The following is a 20,364-nucleotide window of genomic DNA, read 5'->3' on the forward strand; positions in this document are numbered from 1 at the left end:
AGGTCTCACTTTTTCCCCCTTGGTAGAGTGCCATGGTGTCATGGTTCTCAGCAACCTCAACCTCTTGGGCTCAAGTGATCCTCTTGCCTCAGCCTCCCTAGTAGCTGGGACTACAGGTGCCTGCACAACACCTGGCTACTTTTTTTTTTTTAAGAAATGAGGGTCTCACTCTTGCTCAGGCTGGTTTCAAACTTCTGAGCTCAAGCAATCTGCCTGCCTCAGCCTCCCAGAGTATAGGATTACAGGCATGAGCCACAATACCTGGCCAATTTTCTTATTTTATTTAGAGGATTTTCTAACACAGATTGGAGTCATTCCACATTTACTGGTCACCTACCACAGGGTACCTGTCATGGACCAGGCACCGTGTGGGAAGCTGTAGGGAATCTGAGCCTGACCAGCAGAACATAGGACCAGAACAAACAAAGTAACACGTTGTCTGAGTTTGGATCCCCAGAAGCAGAGCCTGAGATGAGAATCTGAATGTAAGTGGTGTATCTGGGAGAAGGCAGGGAATGAGTAGGTACAGAGCAGTCATTCCTGAGTATTCTATTCACAGAGCGACAGAGCTGGGGTATTTATCCACCAGCTCTCATCAGTCATTTTTTGAGGGCTATTCCCAGGGGGCATTAATCCCCTGGCACTTCCTGCCTGCCATGTATGGACAGAGAGGGCTCAGGAGGTCAGAGACAGGCCCCAGGCATAGGGACACAGGTGCTGGCAACTGTGTGCACAAAAATGGCCAGTGCAGGGGGGTGTGGTTGAGGCATCAATAGCATCAGTAGAACAGTGGCTGAAAGGGGACAAAGAGGATATAGACCTGTGGCCTCAGTAAAGACACCAGGACAGAGAAGGGCTCCAAAACAGTCCTGGGAAGATCCTTGGGGTTGAAAACACTAAGAGCTGGGGGTGGGGAAGTGGTACATCATTTCAAGCAAAAGGAGCAGGGTGACTAACCAAAACCAGCCAGGTCTAGGGGAGACAAAGGTCTGATTTGGCTGAAATACAGTCACAGGGGAGACCCAGGCCATACCGTGGAGAACTCCAATGCCAGACAACAGCTTTCTTCTTCATTCCATTAGCAATGAGGAGCCCCTGAAAGTGTTTGAGCAGAGATGCATTGAGGAGTGTTATAGGAACACTGGCCTGGCTAAAAGCAACAAGGTATCTTGGAGGTAGGGACACTAGGTAAAAAGTTCCCAAGCAACATTTCTCAGACACGGTGGAGATTATTTCGGAAAGGAGATGAAGGGGGCTCCCTGTGGCTCTGGCCCCAAGAGAAAGGCCCCTGAAAAGAACCGCGTGGGAGCTGCTAAAAGGGGGACCATCCTCAACTGCCAGGCCTGATTGTTCCTTTTGGCAAAGATGTGGGCCCACTCATTTCTCTCCTATTTTCTTTCTTCCAAAAAAACCGCTTTTGGCCTCTGGTTTCCGAAAGCTTTGCTCAGTGAGTTTAAACAGCATCTCACAGCATGGCCGAGCAATAACAAATGGAGCCTGGTGGCTCGCCTGCTGGTGGCTTAAAAAACAATTGATGACTTTTAATCAGCTGAATGAGCATGGGACAAATGACAGCATGGCCTGAATGCGGCCCAGACGTCATCGGCTGACATCAGTGGGGAGGAGGGAGGTGCCCTTCTGGTGAGCTCGGGAACAAACAGGAACAGTGGCTGGCTGCTTGAGGCTCCGGGAGACAGCCCTGCCCACACCCCAAAGCCACTGCCCTCTTCTGCCCTTTTCCATACCTTTCAGGGAAACTGGGTAGTCCAAGGGCTGGGGCACTGGAGGGCCAGGGCTCAAGGTCTCTGCCTGTCACTTGGTAGCCATGGGCAAGTCAGTTCTCCTCTGGACCTCAGTTTCCTGCTCTGGAAAATGGAAGCTATGAAGGCAAGCTCACTTCCTTTGTTAGGCTGCACGTTATGCAGTCTAGCTTTGGCACAGGACTGAATCTCTAAAGGACTACACTGAAGAGTCTGTCCATGCAGTCTACAACTCCCACCAGCCACCCACCCAGCCCCTGCCACCTCCTCCTGCCCCTGTCCCCCCACCCACATGCACACCACATGGTTCCTCATCAACTATTCCCGATGAAGCAGTGCAAATTCAAACAAAGGAAGCAAAAATGGCAGGAATGAAAATAACAATATCTACTGAGTTCTCACTACGTTCCAGGCTCCAGGTTAAGTGCTTACACGTACTGTCTTGTGTCACCATTTCACAGATGAGGAAACAGTCTCTGAAGGATTGAGGAATCTGCCCACAGCCCTGCTGCTAGTGAGTGAGGGGGGCAAACCCACACCTACCTCATTTGCTTCTCCTCCCTTTTCCAGCTCCAAGCAGGCCACAGCAGCAACCTAAGAAAGTAAGAAGCTAGGGGGAAATGTGACCCATTGCAGGAACATATAGATTATATTAAAAAGTGCCTGCAGTCTGACTTGGCAGCTAAAAGTAATGCTTTCAGGCCACGCCTCAGTCATAACCATAGGAATGCAAGACCTTTGTGCCATGAACCCTCCCTGACCACCAAAATTTAGGGATTTCGAATTCGCTTCCCAGGATGATCTTTTTCTGCAGCCTGTGCTTGGGCCACAGAGAAGGACACGCCTTCCTGGCCTGCTTGCCCACCCTCCATTCCCCCTGTTCCCACTCTGTTTCTCTCCCTGAGAAGAACTATCCCTCCCTCCCTCCCCCTCCCTCCTCCCTGGTTAATGTCAGGTTGCCTGGGAGATGGACCCTGAGATGGAGACCCCAGTGTGGGAGCTTGATGCGAGGGTGCTCTCAGGAACAATGCCTGTGAGGAAGGGAGGGCCGTGGGTTGGGGCAGGGGAAGGAGTTGAACCCTTGTACAGTTACAACAGAGGCCTCAGCTGACCCCATAGAAAATTCCAGAGCTAGTATGAGCCTTTAGAGATATCCCAAACTGAGGAGAGGAAGTGAGCCCTTATACACACCCTATCCCAACAGATCAGTCAGAAAATGAGTTCCCCCCCCCCCAGGAAAGGAGGGGCAAGGCAGCTCAGCTCCCAACAGCTAAGGGCAATTCCATCTTGGAAGGGAGTATCTAGATGGTATACCACTGCATCTCCTTCCCAGTTCAATAAAACTCCTGCTTATCCTTCAAATAGCAGCTCAAGCCTGACCCATTCTTCCTGAACTCCTAGCTACTCCCTGAGTGCCCCGGACTCAGCACTGTTTCGGTCTGCAATAATGGCCCTACTTCAGAAGTCAGACAACTCCTTGCCTCTATCTCTAGACAGTGAGAAATGGAGATCACCTTTAGCACCTGTTTCCAGCCCGTAGCGGTCTCTCCCTGAGTGCTAAGTGGATGGATGTTGCATGGGAGATGCCAGCAAGCCCATGGGAATGTTCCAGCTTCCACAATTTCCCTCTCTGTCAGTGCCTCAAAGTGTCTACGTGTCTTATGCCGATGACACGCAAGCACAGAGAAAGCCTGCTTCAACAGCCAACCTGGCAACCTCTCTTGGGCTCAGGCCAAGAAAGTCCCGTCCTTGTTCCTTTCCCTGTCCAGCGTTCTGCTGCAAGTCCATTTCCTAGCTAAGAGGGCCAAGTGCATTTAGAGACCTCCGTGCCAGGGAAAGCCCAATGCCATTGCCAACCACACTACATCGCCATTCTTCTGAAGGAAATTACTATTGATCCCACAGCTCTCCTCCCCATGCTGTTTGCCGGGGACAGCCAAGGATTCCCGTGCCAGCTGGGCTCCCACACGGCTCGACTGTTCCTGCACCAGATGGACAGACCAACACCCTCTGGCTGCCTCACGCTCCCTGGGAGACGAGGCTCTGACGTCTATCAGCCTGGCTTTTTATGCACAAGGATGGCGGGGTCAGGGATTACAGGGCCAATCACATTACACTAAAAAATCTCTACACAGTGTAAAGATTTCCAAATCCCAGTGGTTATCAGTGTAACCAACAGGGCAGGGAAACTGTTTCTGTAGCCTTAACTTTCACTGCTCTTTTGACAAATATCACTTGACAGGCTCCTTGGCCTGAGGCATGCAATGGTAAACAAGACAGTCCCTACCCTCAAGCATGATACAGTCTACTGGGGTACAGGATGCATGACTATATCATTTATTGTTCAAACGAGGACACTTGAGAAAGCAAAAGGAATGCTATTTATCATCAAACCAGGGTAGTAGGCATAAATAAGGATGTGTTTCAGGCAAACCAGCCCATTTGGTCACCCCCAGACAGAAATACAGCCTGTCCAAAGTGGGGGAGTTCAGATTATGGGGGCGTGGCACTGTTAGGTGGTGCCACAAGGTGGCGCAATTGAAATACTCGTAGCCTTTCTTTGTTTTTGTTTTCTATCTTGATGAAAACTGATTTTCTTTCCATTGCCATGGAGCCAATAGAACCCTTCCATGGTGAGCTGTAGCCAGAGAGTACTGGTTTGTGAAAGTGGATCATTACACTTTCAGGAATTTTGCAAGCTGGTTGTTCAACACAACCATTAATAAAAATTAAAATAAGTAAAGTAAAAATAAAATTTAAATTTAAATAATTAAAATGTAATAATTCATCTTAGAAACAAAAGCAATAAATATTGAAAACACACCTTTTTAATTACTATGCTACAGTTACTCTATCATATTTACGTGACGGAAATACTAGGTAATGGTGTGCCCATCTCTTTCCAAGTCCATGGTCAGCACCATCATGTGGGTAGCTTGAGCATGACTATGGTGGGAGTATGTGCACCATGGAAATCAGCAAACACTACAAGTCAAGGCTGGGTGGGGGCAGGGAGCCAGTTGTTAAGCATTTACCAGCACATCACTGGAGCCATCGTTTAAGTTTCATAATTTACGTGGCTTATTTCATGAACTTTGGGCAGTTCTATCACATTCTACAAAATTTGCCCCACACCGCCCCCCAAAAAGCCCAGAAAGTTGGAGGTGGAAAGGGTTATGTTTCCCCCATAACCTTTTCTGGATACTCAGGAAGGAGGAGCCCACATAGATCAGCCAGTTCAGTGCTAAATGCCATGGTGGGGGGTGGATGAGATGAGGAGTCCACCACCAGGCTGTAGACTGCTGTGGAAAGCTTACTCCACTAATAGATGCCTACATTTGCATATTCAAATTAGCCAATGAGGAACTGAAGATATCTTGTCTGTGATTGGGGGGATGACTTAGGGATTTGTTGCTTGTATGAGTCAGGGCCACAGCTAGAAGGTATGGCACACTCAACAAGAGGGTTAACTGACAAGAGTTTAGTAAAGGGACTATTTACAGAGGTATGGACAGATTATGAAACCACAAGGGATAGGGAAGTGCCCTCAGGCTAGTTAACAGTGGGAAGCTCTACCATCCCCTGGACTGAATAGTCAAGGGCTGGGGTCTGTTAGTAGAACCTGAAGAGAGCTGTAGGTGATGACTCCTGTGGGCAGAGGAATGCAGCCACTGCCAAAACAGGAGCCCAGCTTCAGAAGGGCCTCCCATTGGCCAAACCCATCTGGAAGCCAATGGCCAAGGCAACCCAAAGGATTCGGTTCACAAAGATCAAGGATTAGCCTCCTGGGCACAGAACAGGGCACAGAAAGTAGACAACGTCAAGGGAGGGCAAACATCTGCCCAACCATATGGTTGCTGCCCCCACCAGTCTGTAGCCCCAAGAGTCAAAAGAGAGCCACCTGAGACCATCCACTTGACCCACTCATGGGCGTGCATATGGATGTGTTTTAATTACACACCTACCCATAATTAAGCCTCCACACAGGTGTAGATTTTACCTTGACACTAATAAAACTTAAAGTTTTTGCCATGACTCACACCATACCCTTCCCAGGCCCTGATAGGGCCATAGCAGTTATAATTTGTACTTTTGCATTATTTTCCTTAAAGAAGGCTCTGAGCTTGGATTTGACCCTATGCTGTGACAAGAAGAGATTGGGCTAGTACTCCAGTTTCTCCTTCCAGGGGTTAAGTCCATCGTCAGGGTCCAGGAGAGCAAAAGGGACTCTACCTCACCCCAAGAGGGGCTTTTACACTGCTCGCTTCTCTCAGAGGGAGAGGGTTAATAGACATGGGAGTAGGTGAGGCCCTTGTGCCCCAACACTTCTGGAAAGATTGGCGGCCTCCGCACTCCCTCCTCCCCCCACCTCCAGAGGATTCACAGTGTACATTAGCATAGTAAAGCCTCCAGATAAAGAAGACGTTTGGCTTTGTTTACTGTGGGGGTTGCCCATGCTTCCTGGAGCTTAAGCTGAAAGGGAAAGGATGAGTAGGAGTCCGATAAGAGAGTGGGGCGTTAGGGCACAGCCCAGGCTGAGGCCCCGAAAAGCTTGGAGAACTGGAGGAAGAGGCCTGAAGCGGGAGGGAAGAGTTTGAGGTGGTAGAGCTGGGAGGGATGGGCTGGAGGAGACCTACGAGCAGGCCTTTCATCCAGACGCCACTGGACCACAATGCGTGCTCCGAGCTCTGAATCAGAGTTGCCTGAGAATCAGAGGAGGCGGCTCCCAGCTCTCTGAAGGGGGCTTGCTGCTTTTGCAACCTTCCATGTCAAAGATGGGGGGCGGGGGTGGCAGGAGTTGTCCTTAGAGTTTCTCCCTCAGAGTCCCTGATTCTCCTCGCTCCAGAGATGGCAAGACAGCAGTGGCCCCCAGGCAGCAGATAACCCTGCTGACCCGTCAGAGGGGATAAGGGCTTCAGACTGGTTTCCCAGGTAGAGAGGAGAGTTTGTAGATAACCGTGATTCCCCCCATGACGAAAGAAAGACACTGTCCCCGAAACCCCTGCCCACGGAGCTTCAAGTAAAGTTGCTCTGGGGAGGACGGAGAATTAGCCTAACAGGGATGGCACTGACTATTTCTGAAGGTCTACAGTCCGGGCCACCACTGGGTGCTGTCCTCAATCCCATAAGTCTTCACAGCTGCCAGTGAGAAGTGAGAGTTGACAGATTTCTCCTATTTAGAAAGGTTGGGGGATAAATAGGGCATCAGACCTCAGGGACACGTCCCTCCCTGTCACCCCGCTCTCTGTCCCTCCCCCTAGTTGAGGGCCTGTCCTTTCTCCCCAGCGAATAGTATCTCCCCAGCCAGAGAGGGAGTGGACCATGCTTTGCTTTCCAGCCTCAAATAACCACCCTCCTGATGTCAAATATGACACATTCTCCAAGCTAATGACCTCTGCCCTTGAGTTAAAAAAAAACAGCCCTCTGCTTCATCTGTCTTGGGGCTGATGACTGCCTTTTTTCCAGCAGGCGTAAACTCTAGCAGTTCCTTTGTTTTCCCCATGATGCTTTTTCTCCTCAATCCCCCTCCTTTCAATTGGATTTCTCATTGTCATTTGTGTCAGTTTGTGTCAGTTTCTGACAGAGCAGGGCTCCCCAGCCTCTTGGCTCACCCCTGCCTTATGCGTCTTTGGAAGCCCGTCTGGGCAGCCTCTGATTCAATGTACAGATTTGCGGGGCTGGCATTCAGCAGTCAGATCCAGGTCAGAGTGGCTGTGTGAAGAGAGTTCTGGGTCTCAATGTGCGGTCTGGCCTTGGGACTGACTTTCCAGAGCCACAGGATGAGCTGGCAAGTTAGAGCCAGTCTTTGACTGCAGGAACACTGGGCAGAGATCAGGAGCAACATTGTCACCAGAGTGTGGCATGTGGCCATCTAGCCCTAGAGGGGTACAGGAGAGTGTCTGTAGCCTGGAACCTTCTGAAACAGGAGTAAAGGAGTGGCCAAGGGCTTATAGCTCCACCCGTGGTTTGCTACATTCTCCTGCACTGGTGAATGCGGGTTCCTGTAACAACCCACATCCTCCAGGTAGCAGACCCCAGGGCAGAATCAGAAGTGTAGTACTGGGGGAAACGTCTAGGAAGGGTAAAAGGGCAGGGAGCAGGAGGACGTGGAGAGATCCTTCAGCCCAGGAGGCAGGTCTGACCCCTGTGAAAGAAGAGGGGAAGGAAGGCGGGTAGGTAGGCAGACCCTCAGCTAGCAGCGCAGCTCAGAGATCAGGGAAAGTGTCTCTGCCAGGCCAGTGGGGAACCCAGAGCGGGTCCCTGTCAGGCAGAAATGCCCCAGCTCTAGTCCCCAGGCTGTGCTCTGTCTTTAGGTGGGAACAGCCTAGGAAGACGGTGGCCTCAGCAAGAATGCTGCAGGAGACCTGAAGGTGTGGCAGCTGGAAGCCATCAGCCAACCACTCTCCTCCCAGAACATTCTCCACTGAAAGGAGGTCTGGGCAGTTCCCTCCCACGGCTGCCACTGTCCTTTTGTGTGGAGGCAACGGGGTGTATCAGGGAGGGGCACTCCTAATCCTGGTCTCATGACCTCAGCCAAGCTTTTCCCCGTTTTAGTTTCTTAGTGTGCGGATGAAAAGAATAAACTATCACCTCATCTGTCCCCATCTCTATGGAGATGCTTAACACTCTGGATTCAGGTTAGCTCCTCAAAGGTAAACACCAAGTCAGAAAGGATACTGAAGGGCCTCCACCACCAGAGACAAATTCCAGTTGGAAAGTGTCCAGAGTCCTTTTCTGTTTGCAAGTACGGAAGGAATGTAGGGCTGGCCCAAGACTCTTTAGCTACCCAGTCCCTGAGGTGATTATTCCACAAAGATGTATTTTCGGACTCACTCTTGTAGATGAGTAGATGAATACTGTATGCCCAAGGGAGGCCATGGGTCTTCTGAGGACCAAGGGACACGTGCAGCAAGACCCTGCTGCCCATCCCCCACCCACCCAACCAGGTGGGAGGAGGAGCAACATTCCACATCAATCCCACTTGGTCCTAAACTAAAGAGAACAGAGGGGTTTCAGGACAGAGGCTCCCCGGGTACAGAGAATATAATCCCAGTGATCCTCCCACTTTCTCTACATTACCACCTCACAAATACATCCATGCATGTGCACATGCACACACACAGCCTTCTTTGGCATCATTAATATTTTATCTTTGCAGAAGCCTGTACACTTTACAAATATTAAAGCATTATCTCATTGTTTTAATGACAACGGCTGCTTTGGGGTATCCTGGTTCCTCCTGATAATGAAGCGAGGCTCAGAGATCAGACTTGAACAAGGTCAAATGGCCGGTAGGTGATTTTTAACCTGTGGGGCTGTCTGAGGTCCCTTTAATAGCCCTCCCATCAAAAAGAATGCATACCCACTCAGAATTTCACCCTCTCTTCCAGGGTTTTGCACTTCCCTACTCTAAGCCCTTAAGGGGCCTCTGCCTCCCCACCCTGGGCAGTGGGGGGAAGCCAGACTAACCAGCAGCCCTGAGATGAAATCCAAATAGGAGTCTGTACAACACTACAGCAGGATTAAGAGCAGGATGGGCACAGAAAGGGTTAAGGGGTGTAGGGTTTTGTTTTTCACCTCTGAGGACTCTGTTATGGGTCATTAAGAACATACAAGGTCCAGTGAGCATTCCATTCGCTGGGCCGGCCTCCAGCGCGCAGTTCTGCTTCCCAACAAGATAAGTCCAGTGCACGAAGACAATCCTGCTGCCCAGAGCGGCAGATGGGAACCCGCCCCAGATAAGGCGGTTGCTCCGAGTGCCAGAGTCACACAGGGCCTTTCTCCTGTAAGAATGGCACCGTCGCGAGCCGGAGTCACACTGGGCTTTTCTGCTGCAAGAATGGCACCACTGCCAGTCTTCATTTCTTGCCGGCTAAGAAGGGGGAAGCTTTTCTGAGGTGTTCTCTAACACACTGCTGTTCTAGCGGCTCTGGAGGGAGGAATCCCCCTTCCTACCGCCCCTGGGTGCAGCACCGTGCCTCCAGGTGGTGAAGAGGCCTCCGTGTTCCTGCTGGTTGGGGAGAGGGGTCTCCAGCGAAACCTTCGCGTAGTTTACCATCTCCCCACCCAGGCCTTCGGGCACCCAGCTCCCATCCACCACCCAGGTGGTACCTGTGCCCGCGCAGGTGAGGAGAAAGGCCTGTGGAAAACACCATTACTGATAAGTAACAGCTCCTTTCAGGTTTAATGACACGTTGCATCCATCCTAAAGCTCTCTCTCTCTCAAAAAAAAAAAAAAAAAAAAAAAACCCTCTTGAGGGACAGCGCCTAGAGCCTGTAAATAGGAACGACAATCCAGGGCGCGCGGGGGGGATGGAGCAAGGCGCGGAGCGGGTGTGTAAATTAACTGGGGGCAGCAGAGTAAATACATTACACTCGGTATTTATTAGGCGCCCGACCTCGGAGGGGCTCTCAGGCTCCCGGACGTGGCAAATCTTGTCCCGAGTATCACGGGCCGCGCTGCTGAGGCCGATTGCGAGTGGGCTGGGGCCGGGGGCGCTTCTCCTCCGGAGCCTCTGCGCCCCGGAGCAGCCCCCTTCCCGCGGCTGCAGGGGGAAGGGCTCGGGCTAGGGGAGACGTGGCCCCGGGCGCCGATCGGGCGAGGGACGGGGCGGGGAGGGATGCGGGGTGGGAACGGGCGGCGCGCCCGGCCCCTTAGCATTCCGCCGGCGCGCCCGCCATCGCCGCGTGCGCCCCCGCGCCCCGCTGTAATTACCCCGATTACCAAATGAATCTCGCGCTTTTGTGCTCGCCGGGCGGTGGGTGAGGGGAGGCAGTTCTAATAGTTGTCATTAGGGCCGGGGGAGGCGGGGCTCCGGGGGCTGAGGGTAGGAAGCGCGGGGGAGGGGGAGGCCCGCCGTTCCCTCGCTGGCTCGCTCGCTCGCAGGCGGTCCCCGGCGGCGCGCAGGCCGCTGCTGGCTGCTGAGTAATGATTTTTTTTCTAATTGGAGGCGAACAGCGGCCCTAATGGATGGAGCCGCTCTCGGCGCGCTAGCTGCGCCCGCCCCTCGATCAATACGGCTCGCTAAGACCGCCGGGCCGAGCTCCCTAGCCCTTTGTGGTTAGAGATGCTGCGGGGACCCCAATCCCCACTACCACCGTCGCGCCCCCACAAGGCCTCGACCCCGCCCAGGGAGCTCCCCTTCCTGCCCCCACTCCTCCTCCAGCCCTCCCCAGAACCCCAGGCCCGCGCGCCCCTTTTGGAACACCCCTCCGCCCCTCTCCAAACACCACCCCATCTTCCCGGACGCTCCATTCCCTCCTGTCCTCACACTATGTCCAGCAATCTGATCTCTGTGGCTTTTCAGCCGGGGTGATTTGGCAGGGAGATGTAGGGAGAGGACGGCTCTGGATTGCCTCCCTCACACCTCTTCTCCGTAACCATGCTTCCACCGAGCTCCCAGGCCAGCAGGAGCGCTGGGCACAGGTGGCAGCCTCCGAGGGTCTGCGCCGGCTGGTCCGGGAAGGGTTCGCTGAGTCCAATTAAATCCCCACGTTCTTTCCTTCTTGAGCCCTCTCCAGTTCAGACTGCCTCCAACTGAGACGCTTCAGCTTTCTGAAGGGACAAAACTGTGCGTGCACAGACACATTCCCTGGGGGCGCCCGTCTCCAATAAGCGCCCCCAGAATATTTAGCCCAGAACCTGGACCGGCTGAACGAGTGCTTTGGAGTCAGAGGTTAAACGCGCCCCTTGTTTTTGTGGGGCCTGTGCCTGCAGAGCTTCTAGCTAGCTAGTTAGTGACATTGAGCAAGGACTCAGCATCAGAGGGACCCTGTTTCTTAACACCCTGCAGAAGTTTATCCAGCCCTACAAGCTAGGTGGCCTGGGAGTCAACCTTAAAAGGAATGGCCAAACTTTACCGCTTCTACCTGCAGTTTACAGACTTTCCCCCTGTCGCCCTACTGAGCCATTCCACCAATCCTCCTTCCTTCACCTGCTCACTTTCTGTCGCTGTCATTCCACATAGTATTAGCATCTACTGACATAATGAACACTTGTGTGCTTGTTTACTGTCATTTTCCTCAATACCATGCAATCTCTATAAAAACTGGACGTTTTGTCCATCTTGTATCCCAGCATCTGAAAGAGAGCCTGGAACATAGTAAATGCTAAATAAATGCTAGTTGCATGAACAAATTGAAGGAATTTGAATTTGGCCCAATTTCTTTCTCTCCTCTCCCAGCGGAGGTTAAGAACTGGGCTTCTCACTCTTTGGGCTTTGTGGCACATTGTCTTCTAAAAATTGCCACAGCAATATTTCTAATCTCACAGGCTCTTCGAGCACCTTAGCTATCCTCCTTCAAGAGTTTGCTCTCCACATGAACTTAGATGGGCCTTCGTGACTGCCTCCATAAAGAGAATGTGACCCAAGTGATGCCTGCAGACTTCCTAGTCTAGGTAACAAAAGGTGGTATGACTTCCATCTGACTCTCTTTCTCCCTTAGGACTTGTTACCCTTGGAACCCAGTCACCATGTTTCAAGGAAACCCAGGCCAAATGAAGAGGCCAAGTAAGTGTTCCAGCCATTAGCCTTAGCTAATGTCCCAGCCAACAGCCAGCACCAGCCACCAGCTAGATGAAATAGCCTTCAGATGATTACAACTCCCAGCCTTTGAGCCACCCTAATTGATGCCAAGTGGCATCAGCCCTCAAGTTGCCCAGCTAATACTGAGTATGAAGCAGAGACAAGCTCTCACCACCAAGCACAGTCTAAGTAGTAGACCAATGAACAAACTAAATGTTGACATAAGTCACCAAGTCTGGGGGTAGTTTGCTCCCCAGCAGTGGATAGCTGAATCCCCAACTCCATTGACTCTCTTCAACCCCCTACTCCCTAGGCACGCAATGGACTTCCTTGTCATGGTACACAGAGCCACTCCTCTTCTGAGACTCTCCATCCCTTCAAGCACCTTTTTGAGGATCCTCAGCTGGCCTGTCCCAATGCCACAGCCTACTATGAATCAAACAGGCCCTCCTCTGGACCTGCTCCCAAGAGCCTCAGCTCAGAGGGAGGAAATCACCCTGCCTTCCAGCTCAGCAGCACCAGCAGCCCTGTGACTCCTGAATCTTCCTGTTCAGCCACCTGCCCTGTTCTTCACTTAACTCCAACTTCAGCCCCACATCCTCCTTCACAGAGACCATGGGAGTCACAGACTAGATCCCACCCTAGCATCTTGCTACCACATGTCTGTCCACACCATCCTGTCAACCTATTCCCCAGTTCCACCCATCTCGTGGCCACTCTCACTCTTAAGCACCGGAAGTCCTAACCACTCAAACTCTAGGGTGACACAGTACAAAGGAATTGTTTGCAATGATGGAGCTGTTCTATATCTGCGCTTTCCAGGAGGGTGGTCTACTAGCCACATGTGACTGTTGAGCACTTAAAGTGTGTCTAGTATGACCAAGGAACAACATTATTCAATTTTAGTTTATTTAAGGAGCTGAATGTGACTAGTGGCTCCTGTATTGTACAATGCACCTCCAGAGGTGCTTGTACAGAGAATAGCGTGCCCTCTCCCAATTCCTCAGCTTTGCCCTCCCCATCGGCAATTCACGTATTCTCTCTCCTTCCCTTCTAGCTACCCCTCCCTGCATCTGCATCTTTCTGATCCTTCAGGGCCAAACATCTTCATGGATCTGTCTCTACTGCCTCTTCTCCCACACCCACATCTTCACTGGGCCCTAGGTCCTTCCCTATGTCGCTATCTTCCCCGAGCTTCTATCCCCTTACATCTAAGCGACTCTGATCATCTTGGAAATTTCAACTTAAAAGTCACTTCTGGCTAAGCACAGTGGCTCACTCCTGTAATCCTAGCACTCTGGAAGCCCAAGGCAGGTGGATCCCCTGAGCTCAGGAGTTCAAGACCAGCCTGAGCAAGAATGAGACCCCAGTCCTTACTTTAAAAAAAGAAAAAAGAAAAGCCTCACCAGCATTGTGGCAGGCACCTGTAGTCCCAGCTACTTGGGAGGCTAAGACAATAGAATTGTTTGAGCCCAAGAGTTTCAGGTTGCTGTGAGCTGTTAATACCACAGCACTCTACCTAGGGTGACAGAGTAATACTCTGTCAAAGAAAAGAAAAGAAACTCACTTCCTCCAGGAAGCCTTACCGGACAGCCCCACCCCAGAGTCCCTGCCATGTGTTTCAAGTGGTGATCTAAACTGTCCCTGGGTCTGCACATGTCACCATTTATTACAATTGCCTGTTTCACAGTCAGGCTTCCCTGCAGACTATTTGTCCCATCAGGGTAGAAGCCAAGTTCCCTTACCCATCACCAGGCCCCACGCCTACACCTGGCACACAGGTGGTCAAGTAAATATTTCCTGAAGAAATGCCTTGGGGGTTGAAGGGAGACTGTAGCTAAATAAGCAAGCAGCAAGTGCTTTGGTGAAGACCCAGTGGGTGTGTGAGAGCATGCAAGGGAGCTGGGGGTTGGCAAAGGCTTCACAAAGTGGGTGGCATCTCCAGGGGATCTGAAAAGGCAGAACGAGTTTACCAGGTGGGCAGGTTGGGAGATTATTCCAAGGAGAAGGGCATGATGAGCAAAAGCCCAGATGGGCAACAGTGATGAGCAGAAAGAAATGCAGCCTTGGTGGAAGGAGTGAGAGAAGGAGGGCCATGAGAAACAGGGCTGGGCCCAGGGGAAAGGGGCTTGCCTTGGAGGTCTTGCACTTGATCTTGAACCAAGGAATGACCTGCTCACCTGTGAGGTTTCTCAGATGCCTGTTTGCTACAGGGCTTTTGAGGACTTTCTAGCAAATAATTGAGGCAGTGTTTTGGAGAACAGACTCAGGGACAATGGGCAAAGCTCAGGAAAGAAGAGTTAGGAGTAAGTGGAAAGCCATTGGAGAGGGGCAGGGATCACTTTGGGGGAGTGTGCTGCAGCTGTAGCAGCAAGACTTGGGGAGCATGTGGGGGAATCAGGAAGAAATAACCCCCCAGTACTGCACCTGTACAAGGAGGGACAGGCTGAAGGGAACCGTGGTGGTCATGAAGTCCACTGCTCACATCTCTCTTTCGGGCGGTGCCTGTGGCTCAGTGGGTAGGTCGCCAGCCCCATATACCGAGGGTGGCGGGTTCAAACATGGCCCTGGCCAAACTGCAACAAAAAAATAGCTGGGCGTTGTGGCGGGCACCTGTAGTCCCAGCTACTAGGGAGGCTGAGGCAAGAGAATTGCCTAAGCCCAAGAGCTGGAGGTTGCTGTGAGCTGTGATGCTGTGGCACTCTACCAAGGGCTCTATGGAGAACGACAAACTGAGACTTTGTCTCTTAAAAAAGAGAGAGAGAGAGAACTTTCCACAGAAGTGCAATAGTTGACAGGCTCCAACTGTGAGTGCCTTCAGGGTCTGCCTCAGTTTTATTTAGGCCAAGGCCATGCACTTCGGCAACTGAGCATGGCCATTTCTGGCTAGCTCAGGACTGTTCTCTGGATCATCTTTACACTGGAACTCCCCATCAGCCCGACCAAGACTTCCTCAGAGATGTGCTGCCATGTGAGGCCCTCCCTACTCCTCCTTTCTTACCCTCTTCCTTCAGGGGTTAGACCTGCCTCTCAGTCTGAAGAGTTGCCCCCACCTCCTCCTGCTCCCTCCCCTCATCTTCCACAGGCATTTCCCCCCAATAAACCTCTTGCACATCTATTTCCCTATGGGCGTTTGCTTCCTGGAGGACCCCACTGACACAGGGCAGAATCACTTATTGAGCCCCAGGTGGGATATTTCTGTGCATTGTCTCACTGACCCCCAGCAGTCTGATGAGGTAGGCACCATTACTACCTTCAGGTGACAGATGAAGACGGGGTCTCAGGGACAACAAATGACTTGCATAAGGTCACGTAGCTTGATGGAATCCAAACTCAGACCTGGGTGTGTCTGACTCCAAAACTCAGGCACTAGTGACTCTTTAGGGGCTGGTTGGGGGCAAAAGTGTCCTGATGACAGTGGCCAAGCTGATGAAGGGGACTTGGGCCAGGTGTTCTCAAGGACTCCAGGCCTTACTTTTCTTATCTCTATGGCTCTCTGCCACAGCCTAACATCCTGTCCAAGACATCCGAGGAAAAAGGTAAACTTACTTTCTGGCTTTCAAGATGACATGTGCTCTCAGCTCAAAAGGTTGAAAGATGATGTTAGCAGCCAGGGGATTGGAATCCCTGGGGACTACGTAGTTAAACAGCCCCCACCAGGCTGCCTCTGGAGAAGGCTTCAGGTGGTGAGTGGAGAAGAGCCTGCTCAAGGCTTGCTTGAGCCTGCACCTGGCCCTGCACATGTCCTGATGAAGGTGCGGCCTCAGCCTTTTCGGGAGAAGGTGTGATCACTGTCAGTGCCCTCCTCAGCTGCCAACTGAAGGATCTAACCAGTGGTGTGCTGGCAAATGTTTAACCACCAGTTTTCAGGGGTGGGGGGGAGTTCTAATTCCTAGCAATTGCTTGTTTCTGTAGAGCAAATTCTCCTACCTTACCTGATTCCTAGCTACTGACTTGTCACTGAATGAATAGGTGGGAAGAGATGTGTGCAGCTGGCTTGGCTCTAATGAGCTGGAGCCTGACCCAGTACACCAACACACCACTGGGTCCAGCCCTGTCCTCAATGAGGAACAGCTCCACTTTTATGGCCAGAGACTCCTGAGTACAGAGGACCAGGCCAGGGAGCAGAGGGATCACAAGGAAAAGGGCAGGGGCTAGGGACTGCAACTGGCTGGGCTGAGGGCCTGGGAAGAATGTGTCATACCAGATGCCACATCATGGCCTGGATATCACTGCATGGTCCAGCCCAGGGTTTGTTCTGTCTCTTTCTTTTCTCTCTCTCTTTCTTTTCTTTCTTTCTTTTTCTTTCTTTCTTTCTTTCTTTCTTTCTTTCTTTCTTTCTTTCTATAGAGCTATTTTCTTTTTGAGACAGAGTCTCACTGTGTCACCCTGGGTAGAGTGCCATGACATCATCATAGCTCATTGCAACCTCAATCTCATGGTGTCAAGAAATCCTCCTGCCTCAGCCTCCTGAACAGCTGGGACTACAGGCAAGTGTGACAACACCCAGATAGTTTTTCTATTTTTTAGTAAAGATGGGATCTCCCTCTTGCTCAGGCTGCTCTCAAACTACTGAGCTCAAGCAATCCTTCCACCTTGGCCTCCCAGAGGGCTAGGATTATAGGCATGAGCCACCCTGCAGACCAGCTGTCTCTTTCTGGTGCCTCTCTAGAACTCAGGGCTTACAGTAGATACTTGCTATATTTCTAACTGAGAAGTGTGTGTGCTTAGATCAGGCCTTTCTGTCAGAGACCACAGCTGGGGCCACAGGTGTGGTGGCTGCTCTGGGTGGTAAAGGATGCAGTGTCGGACCAGGAGGAGAACTGCTCAGGCCTGAGCAATTCCCATCCTTAGGATGACAGGTTCAAACGGCCAAAAGTGGTTACAGGGGCTCTTCTTCTACAGTGGCCCCTTGGAGCAGGTCTGAGGCTCCTGGAAACTAAGGGCCATTCCTCAGCTGCCTACTATCAGACCACCTTCACTGCCCCCACCTCTGCCCAAATGACCAGAGAGCCTTTTCTTTCTTTCCTTTGTGCAAAAAGGGGAGAGCAAGTCCTGCTCAAACCTGCTACTCTCCAGGAATTGCTAAGCTGAGACTGAGTGACGCCACAAACACTGTGGGGTGGGGACTGGCTCCCAAATCACTGTATGGGCGCCTCGGATAACCACTGCGGTGGCTGTTCTTCATACCCACGGCTCATTAGGGTTTCTGGGGCCAGGCCAAGAAATTGCCAAGGACAAGACAGGCGGCGCCTGCCTGGAAAGTCGGCAGAGCCCACTCCCCTCAGAGGCCCTTTCTACAGTGTGAAGGAGGGGGTGAGTTGCGCTGAGCTAGAGCTGCGCCTGACAAGTGACACTTTGACGAGAGACGTGATGACGAGTCCCTGGGGAGGATGTGGAGTCTGGTTCCTGCAGACAGTGTCTCCCCTGAGGCAGTCTCCGTGCTTGAGTGCTGAGTGTGTGTGTGTGTGTGTGTGTGTGTGCGCGCGCGCGCCCGCGCCGATGTGTGCATGCACATCTTGCTTCTCCAAGGAAGATTCTGTGAGTTCCACAGCAAGCTTAACAGAGGCCCCTCTGAACACTCCTGGGGCCCATGGACGTCAAGAACAGGCATGGCAAATCAGCAACTGGCTGCTGGGTTCAGGAGATCCCTCATGAGGTTATCCTGTTCTCACCCACTTGTTCCAAGCCAGTCGCCTTTGAAGCTGCAGAGCCTGCCCCAGTATGGGGAGGGAGGAGAGAGCTAGCCTCCAGGCGTGTGATTTGCCTGACTTAGCCCAAACCCATGGATCATGCCCGGCCATCAGCCCTGTGCCAGACTCTGAGCCATACAGAAATAAGTAAAACAGGGTGCCTATTTTCAGAGAGCTTGCAAACTAGGTACTACAGAATATGGTCAGGGGCGTATGTTCCAAGGAAGCCAAAGCCACATGAAAAACCTTTTTTCCCCTCCCCCCTTCTGGCCCCCAAAAGTTTTCTGAAGGAGGTGGCTTGTGATTTTGAAAAAATGCTTAGGCTGGGCGGTGCCTGTGGCTCAAAGGAGTAGGGTGCCGGCCCCATATACCGGAGGTGGTAGGCTCAAACCACCGGGCCAAAAACTACAAAAAAAGAAAAAAGAAAGAAAGAAAAGAAAGAAAGAAAAATGCCTAGGCTGACAAAAGCCCACAGAGATGGAACAGGAAGGAGGGATGGTTCTGTCTTCCTGCAAGCGCTTGTGGTGAGGTGTCAAGAGTTCCCTTTGGGAGAAGTGAATAAATGAATGTGGAAGGGAACAAAGATAAAAAGAAGCTCAGGGCAGGACTGTGTCAGGTCCCTTTCTGGACACCAGAAAGCAGCCTCCATCTTTTCCTTCATGCCTTGCAGTGAGTGCACCAAAGTCATATATAGGCCCCTTCTGAGGAGGTTCAGAACATCCTGGAGTTCCTATCTATCCTGAACCCAAAGTTGCTGCTCCCTTGCTATTCTCCCCCTGGGGCCTGCAAGGACAAGACTCATTCCACTTCCACCAGTGGCCCATCAAATATTTGAAATGACTGTATTTACTTCAGCTACTGCTGCCTAAGAAGTGTGCCCCAAACTTAATTTCTTCAAACAACAGCGGTTTTTTTCCTCACAATTCCATCCATCAGCTTGGCGGTTCTTCTGTTCCACATGGCATCCGGAGCTTGTGCAACTTCACTCAACTAGGAGTTTGACAGAGTCTGGGACATCCCAGATGGCCTCATTTACATCTTTGGCAGTCGTTGCTAGCTATTGACTAAGGTGCTCCTGCTACCCTCCCTTAGGTCTTTCTCTCCAGCTGAATGCCCCGACTTCATGCACGGCAGTGCCATTCACAAGAGCAAAAGCAGACACTGCCAGATCTCTTAAGGACTAGACTCAGAAATCACACAGCAACACTTCTACTCCATTCTGTTGGCCAAACTAAGTCACAAAGCCAGCCTGGATTCAAGAGGACTGTCAATAGACTCTTGGTTCTTTTCGATGGGAGAAGCAGGGATAGGAGAAATTGCTGGAAGCTCGCAGCCAACTTGGTAGGCCATCTGCCGGAAGCTGTCACCGCACCTGTATCTGAACTTCTCTAGGCTGAATAGTCCATACATCCCTTCAGAAGCTCCAAACAGGCTCTAAGTGCTTTCTTCTATGTCACCTCTCCCTTTGAACCCACTCTGGATTGGGTACATCCTCTTAGGCCTGTCAGAGAGCCGCCTTTAGTGTGTGTGTTGGGGGGGACCATGTGAGCAGCATGGAATATGGAGGGCTTCCAGGAGGGACCTAGGGAAGTAGGCTGAGGCCAGAGCGGACTCTACCCTGTGAGGCAGCTCCCAAATTGAGTAGGACTAGAGGAGGGGGTGAGGGAAAGGGGCTTCCTGATCAATGCTATTTAGAGCCCTCCTTGTCCAAAAAGCCCTTAGGAAAGAAAGCTTCTTGGCTGGTAAAGACTCCAGAAAACCTGTCACACAGCAGAACAAAGTGTTCTTTAAAATCCCTAAAGACTCTCCAAGTCCCAGCTGGTCACTTGGAGCAAACACTGCTGGTTAGGGAACTTGTAGAGCTTAGTTGGCAATTAATCACTTGGAGCTCTGTGACGTCCCTCATATTGTCCCTGGTTGTTATTTAATGCTCCAGCCATGTTGATGCTGCCAGGCGCTGGGTAGAGTCTCTAAAGACAGACTGCAGAGTGGGTCAGAACACCCCCTTCCTGGTGAGAGGGTCGGCCCCCCCCACCCTCATGTGATCATTTACATTTTCTGCTTGATATTTCTCAATATTTTTCTGTTTTTTTCTATAATGAGGATATTTTCATAACAAAAAAGTTATAAACAAGGGAGCTCTTGACAAAGACGTTCATTGCAATATTATTTATATTAACAAAAACTTGAGAACACAATTGATGTCCAGAAACAGGAACTTTGCTAAGCAAACTGCAATGAATTCATGGGGTGCAAAAATTCGGAAGCCATTCAGAAGGAGGCTTTTATAAGTGCTTTCTTTCGGGGGAGATAAGTTTTTTTATCTCAGGTTAATGTGAGGGTACAAACAACTAGGTTATAGTATTTGCATTTGTTAGGTAGAGT

Source organism: Otolemur garnettii, unplaced genomic scaffold, assembly GCF_000181295.1.
Source record: "Otolemur garnettii isolate 467f Iridium unplaced genomic scaffold, OtoGar3 scaffold00158, whole genome shotgun sequence".
Lineage (NCBI taxonomy): Eukaryota > Metazoa > Chordata > Mammalia > Primates > Galagidae > Otolemur > Otolemur garnettii.